Source organism: Tenrec ecaudatus, chromosome 3 (genome assembly GCF_050624435.1).
Source record: "Tenrec ecaudatus isolate mTenEca1 chromosome 3, mTenEca1.hap1, whole genome shotgun sequence".
In the NCBI taxonomy this organism is placed as follows: Eukaryota; Metazoa; Chordata; class Mammalia; order Afrosoricida; family Tenrecidae; genus Tenrec; species Tenrec ecaudatus.
In genome coordinates this window covers 194972636-194979300 of record NC_134532.1, presented here as the reverse complement: position 1 = coordinate 194979300, position 6665 = coordinate 194972636, and the positions used below count along the sequence as shown (strand labels likewise).

Below are 6665 nucleotides of genomic sequence, written 5' to 3'. Positions count from 1 at the left end.
TGTGTAGTAGGCATTAAAATCAGGTGGGGCGAGTCCTCCAATTGTGTCCTTCTTCTTGAGGAGTTCTCTGCTAATTCTGGGTTTCTTCCCTCTCCATATGAAGTTGGTGGTCAGTTTTTCCAATTCTTTGAAGAAGGTTGATGGTAATTGGATTGGTATAGCATTGAACTTGTAGAGTGCTTTAGGAAGAACTGTCATCTTTACTATGTTCAGCCTACCTAACCATGAGCAGGGGAGCTTCATCCATTTGTGAAGGTCACTTTTGGTTTCCTGTAATAGGGTTTTATAATTATGCTTATATAGGTCTTTAGTATTTTTTGTTAAGTATATTCCTAGGTATTTCAGTTTGTTCTTGGCTACTGTGAAGGGTACTTCCCTCTTAATCGCCTCTTCCATGGCCCTGTCCGATGTGTATAGAAACCCTACTGACTTCTGTTTATTGATCTTGTATCCTGCTACCCTTCCGTATTCCTCTATTGCTGTAAGTATTCCAACTGTGGAGTTTTGGGGGTCTTCAATGTATAAGATCATGTCATCTGCAAATAACGATAGTTTCACCTCCTCCTCTCCCAACTGGATCCCTTTGATGTCCTTCCGCTGTCTTATGTTGTTAGCCAGGACCTCCAAAACGATATTGAATAGAAGAGGGGACAGGGGGCATCCTTGTCTTATACCCTTTTTCAGTGGTATTGTTCTTGTCTTTTCTCCATTGACTATGATGTTGGCTGTTGGTCTTTCATAGATAGCTTGTATGAGCTTGAGGAACTTACCTTCCAATCCTATCTTCATGAGTGTTTTGATTAGGAATGGATGCTGGATGTTGTCAAATGCTTTTTCTGCATCTATGGATATTATCATATGGTTTTTATCCTTTTTCTTCTCGATGTGGTGTATGATATTGATGGATTTTCGGATGTTAAACCATCCCTGCATCGCTGGGATGAATCCTACTTGGTCGTGGTGAATGATATGTTTGATGTTCCTTTGTATTCTATTGGCCAATATTTTGTTAAGGATTTTTGCATCTATGTTCATTAGAGATATTGGTCTATAATTCTCTACACTTGTGGGGTCTTTTCCCTGTTTGGGTATCAATGTAATGCTGGCTTCGTAAAATGAGTTTGGGAGCTTGCCGTTCTTTTCTATGTTCTGGAATACTTTGTGGAGGATCGGTGTCAGCTCTTCCCTGAATGTTTGGTAAAATTCTGCTGTGTAGCCATCTGGCCCTGGGGCCTTTTTCCTTGGTAGGTTTTTGATGACACTCTCTATTTCTTCCTTCGCTATGGGTTTGTTGAGGTTCTTGATCTCTGTCTCAGATAATCTAGGGATAGATTGTTTTTCTAAATATTTATCCATGTCTTCCAGGTTTCTGAATTCATTAGAATACAAACCTTCATAGTACTTTGTGATTATCCTTTTTATCTCATTGGGGTCTGTTGTTATTGCCCCCGATTCATCCCTCATCCTGGCTATTGATGATTGTTCCTTTCTATCTTTGGTAAGCTTTGCCAGGGGAGTGTCAATTTTATTAATTCGTTCATAAAACCAGCTTCTAGTTGCGTTAATCCTTTGCATTGTTCTTTTGTCTTCCCACTGGTTTAACTCCGCCCTGATTTTTATTATTTCTTTTCTCTTGCTATTGGAGGGGTAGTTCTGTTGACTCTGTTCTAGTTGTTGGAGGTTTTGTGTTAACATATCTGTCATACGCCTTTCTTCTTTTTTCATGTATGCATTCAGTGATATCAAGCTACCTCTGATAACTGCCTTTGCAGTGTCCCATAAGTTTTGATATGTTGTATGCTCGTTCTCATTAGTTTCTAGAAATTTCCTGATATCCTCTCTGATCTGGACCTTAACCCATTCATGTCGCAGGAGATCGTTGTTTATTCTCCAATTGGTGGCCCTTGCTTTTCTGGGTGCCCTTCTATTAATCTCCAGCTTTATGGCATGGTGGTCTGAGAAAGACGTCTGGATAATATCTATGTGTTTGAATTTACTCAGGCTGGCCTTGTGCCCCAGCATGTGATCTATTCTTGAGAAAGATCCGTGTGGATTGGAGAAGAATGTGAAACCTTTTGCTTTTGGATGAAAGGCTCTATAGATGTCTATCAGGCCCTGTTGCCTAATTACATTGTTTAGCTCTCTGGCCTCTTTGCTGAGCTTCTTTCCCTGTGACCTGTCTTTCTCTGATAGTGGAGTGTTGAAGTCCCCCACTATTATTGTTGTTTCCGTGATTTCTTCTGTCATTTTTTTAATAGTTTGTTTGACGAAATTTGCCGCACCATTATTAGGTGCGTAAATATTCAGTATGCTTATTGCTTCCTGGTTTACTGAGCCTTTGAGCATTATGTAATGTCCCTCTTTGTCTCTTTTTATGTTTTGGATCTTGAGATCCATTTTGTCGGAGATTAAGATAGCCACTCCTGCCTTCTTGGAGTTACCATTTGCTTGGTAAACTTTCTGCCAGCCCTTTATTCTCAGCATATGCTTGTCTGCTTGCTTAAGGTGTGTCTCTTGCAGGCAGCAGATTGATGGGTTATGTTTTCTAATCCAATCCTCCAGCCTCTTTCTTTTAACATATGAATTGAGCCCATTTGTATTCAAAGTGATTATTACAATCTCTGGCTTCATGGTTGCCATATTCTGTTTTGTGTTTTGGGTCTTTGCCTATCTTCCTTCATATCAGTGTACTGCGTTTGAGTGGAGGGTTTCTATCCTGTCCTCTTTTCCATCTGAGACCGTGTTGTCCTGGTACGTGTTGCTGGCATGTTGGCTTCTAGATGGAGATGGGCTATATGGTGGTCTCCTGGTGGTTCTAGTTGGAGCTTGATCTTCTGGCCATAGTGAGTCAGCCAGTATGTTCTGCAGGGTCGGGTGACTTGCAGTATATTTTTTGAGTTCTTCCTTGTCCTGGAAGACCCTTATCTTACCCTCTATCTTAATGGATAACTTGGCAGGGTATAGGATTCTGGGGGAGGCATTTTCATCTTTCAGTTTTTGGAAGATGCTGCTCCATTCTCTCCTCCTCTTCATGGTTTCAGCTGATAAGTCTGAGCATACCCTTACCTGCGCTCCTTTGTATGTGACTGTCTTCCTTTCTCTTGATGCTCGTAGAATTTTCTCTTTTTCCTCTAAGTTGGATAATTTTACAATTATATGCCTTGGCGTGTTCTTCTTGGTGTTTAGCTTAGCCGGCGTCCTCTCTGCTTCCTGTATGAGAGTCGGATTCTCCTTTGTTAGGTTGGGGAAATTTTCTTCCAGGAATTCCTTTGCTATCTTGGCGGTCGATTTGTGTGTTATGTTGTGTTCCGGTAGACCGATTATTCGAATATTATTCTTCTTCATAGCATCTGTCATTGATCTCAGGCTGTCTTCTGTTTCTTTAATTTTCCTATCTGATTGTTTTTCTCGCTTGCTTCGTTTGGTTTGAGCGTCCTCGAGTTCACTGATACGGTTCTCAGCCTCCTCAAGCCTAGATATAGCTTCTGTGACCTTTTGTGTGGCCTCTGCTACCTCCTCTGTTAGTTTCTGCAGTTCCTTTTGGTGGATAGTATTCATCCCCTCTATTGTGGACTTCATCCCCTCTATTGTGCATTTCATCCCTTCTATCGTTGCATCCTTAATTTGGTTTTCTTCTCTTAGCTCCTGTATTACTGCAAGCAGAGTTCTGAAGATTTCCTTTTGTGGCTGATCTATATCTGTTTCTTCTATGAGTGACGTTAGGTCTGTTAAAGTGCCTCGTTTTTCTGATTTTTTTGTTGGGAGTGATGTGGTCTGTTGATTTTTCCTTGATCCTTTAATAGGCCCCATGCTTCTGGGAGACAGGAGTAACCTTATTGTGTGGAGGCTCGGGCCACTGTCCCGTCTCCTGGGGTGGCTGGGGCGGGCTGTGGCAGGCTTAGGGCTGGCACTGGGGACCCAACAGGGCCCCAGGTGGTGAGAGCTGGCTGGAGCTCACTGACGGCTCCTCAGGGACTGCAAAGCCGAGACCCAGGCTCCACTGCAGGTGGAGTGTTTGATCTGCCCGGGCTGTGAGCGGGGAGGCCCCTTGGATAGCTGTGCAGGCAGCTGCGGGACACTGCGGGGAACAATGGTGTTCGCTCTCCGCCCTTTTGGCGTGAAACCGCAGGGGGTAATGGCGCCGGCAAAGGAGGCTTGGCGCGAAACCGCAGGGGGCAATGGCGCCCTTCCTCTGCTCAGGCTCAGAGTCACGGCCGCCGGGGTTCCCGCAGCACCCTGGGGAGGGCACCTACTCTTGTGCCTTGCGCAGGGGGGGGCCCTTGGTGGGCAGACTCAGCAGCGCGGGGCGCGGCGCTCGGCACTCCGCGGAAGCTCAGGGTCCGGGACAGGCGCGGGTTGGGCTATGGCTCCTTTTGGCGGGAAGTGCTCAGCGCAGGGTCCCCACCAGGAGTGGAGCTGGCGCTAGGCTGCCAGGGGCTGGCGGGGGCGGGCGGGGGTGGGAGGCCGGCGCACGGAGGGCAGGTGGAGAGGTCCGCGGCAGCGGTGCGGGTGGATGGTCCCCCGTGGGGGACAACCTGCGGGTCCGCTCCCCTGAGCTTGGATGAATGGAGGGAGGGACGTGGGCCCGAGGGCAGATCGCTGCCCTGCGGGGAGAGGGGAACTGCGGGAGAGGAAAGCTTCTCTCCCAGTGGAGATCCGCGTATGGGGAGTGGGGAGTGGGCCGCTGGAGTAGGCAGGGCAGGCAATCGGCTCTGGGCTGGCGTCCGGTTTGGGGATGGAGCCTAAGCCGGTCGCCAGTGAGCTCACGGCAGCTTAGTGGCCAGAGACGTCCCACGAGTCCGGTCCTCTTTCACCTAGACCCCTGCTCCGGACAAATACGTGGGGTAGGACTGGGGTGCTGTCCCAGGGGGGATATTTCACTCACCAGACTCTTACTATTCAGCTACCTGGTCGCCAATCCCGCTTTGTTTGGAGGAGCTCTCAGAGTATGCGGGTGTCCCTGTCGGCCATCTTCCCCGACCTCCCCTTCCTTTCGATTTTTTAACTGTGAACAGCAAGCCCTGACTGCACATCCTTCTGCAAGCGGAGCAGCTATCCCTACTTTTCTATCTCTCTTCAACTCTATGTAGATATAATTTGACAGATATACTTTAAAGATTCGTTGTTGAGAGTATATATTTTATTATGGTATGTCTTCTTGTCTAGTCTTCTTTTAGTCATTTGTAGAATTTATTCTTGTCCCTTATGTTATTTGCCTTTAAGTCTATTATCAGTGATTAAATTCTCCACTCCTGGTTTTTTGTTGTTATTTCCATGGGTGTCATAAATTTGGTCCACCCTTTAATTTTTCATTAATTATTTTTGTTTAAAGTGTGTCTCTTGTAGACAGCATATGCATGGGTTTGTTGTTTGTTTGTTTTTAATAGAAATTTGTCTTTATATTCCACCAACCTTATTTGGTTGTTCGTATCCACTCAGTGGCCTGAGCGGTGGAGGCTACAGACCAGTGTTCAGTGGCAGGCTGAGTGCTCCAGGCTTCAGTGGGGAGCCGCTGGATTGGCACTGAGGGCACCCAAAAGCCTTCAGACCAGGCGGCCCCCTTGGGCTGAGCCGCTGTGAACTTGGGAGCAGGAGCAGTCCATTCACCCTGAAACTCTTGCTGGGTCTCTGTAGAAGCAGAGGTCAGGCAGGACCTTCCACAGTGCCCCTGGGAGATAGTGCCCGCATGCACAAAACTTCCTGGGGGCAGCAGCCACTACATCAGGCCCACTGAGTGAGCTCCCTTGTAGTTCCATGGGAAGGCAATGTCCACTTGGCGCAGAGGAAACTCTGTGTGACACAGAGCAATGGGGGCCAAGGTAACGTAAGAGTTCTCTGTGAGGGGCTGGTGGTCAGCCGTGACTACGGACCCGTGACTACGGAAGGCAGCCTGCATCTGGTTAGTGAAGGTTCCTGGAGCGAAGCGCCCAGCAATTGGAGTAGCTCCAGTGGTAGCAGCCAACGTCAGCACAGCCCACTGCTGTATTTCTGGAAGATAGGGACTGCTGTATTTCTGGAAGATAGGGCACTGACGTCAGCAGGATTGCCAATCGCAAGAGCGGCATGAGCAGCCAACAGAAGCTTCTCCCAGGTCCTCTTCAGGTATATGATGGAGATGCCATCGCTTGTCCTTTTGTAGATGGACTGTTCCCTTTGGCAGTCAAGGATGGCGCCACCTAAATGGGTTCCTGCAGCCAGGAACTTGAGGACATCTGTCTCCTTCAGCTGCAGGACGTCAACGGCTCCAGACCGTGGTTAAGTTTCCCTTTTAAATTACGACGCGAACCAGGACAATGGCGTGAGAACCCTGGTCTGGGTAGCGCGAAAAAGGGTCTTGCATTTACATCTAGTTTGCTACTCTCTTTCTTTTGACTGATGCGTTTAATACATTTACATTCAGAGGCTTTATTATTGTGCACGTGTTACTTTCAGGATTGTTTGCTGTTGTTGATTCTCTCTCCATAGTGATACCTTTACTATTTTTTAAAAATAGTGTCGAACCTACTTTTATGAACGCTTAATTTTTCCTGGTCTGTAAGTAACTTAAAATTTGTTGTATATTAGATAATTGGATGAGTTTTTTAATTACAGAAATATCTATCTACGTATAATCACTCCATTGTTTTGTTCCCTGCATTGCATCTGCTGAGAAGTCATAGCTCCTG

At 46.7% G+C, this 6665-nt stretch overlaps 1 pseudogene; it reads right to left on the bottom strand.

The window, feature by feature from the left end:
• Positions 1-5413: 5413 nt before the first annotated feature.
• LOC142442493 (small ribosomal subunit protein uS2 pseudogene) lies at positions 5414-6249 on the bottom strand (annotated as a pseudogene).
• Between the last annotated feature and the right edge of the window lie 416 nt (positions 6250-6665).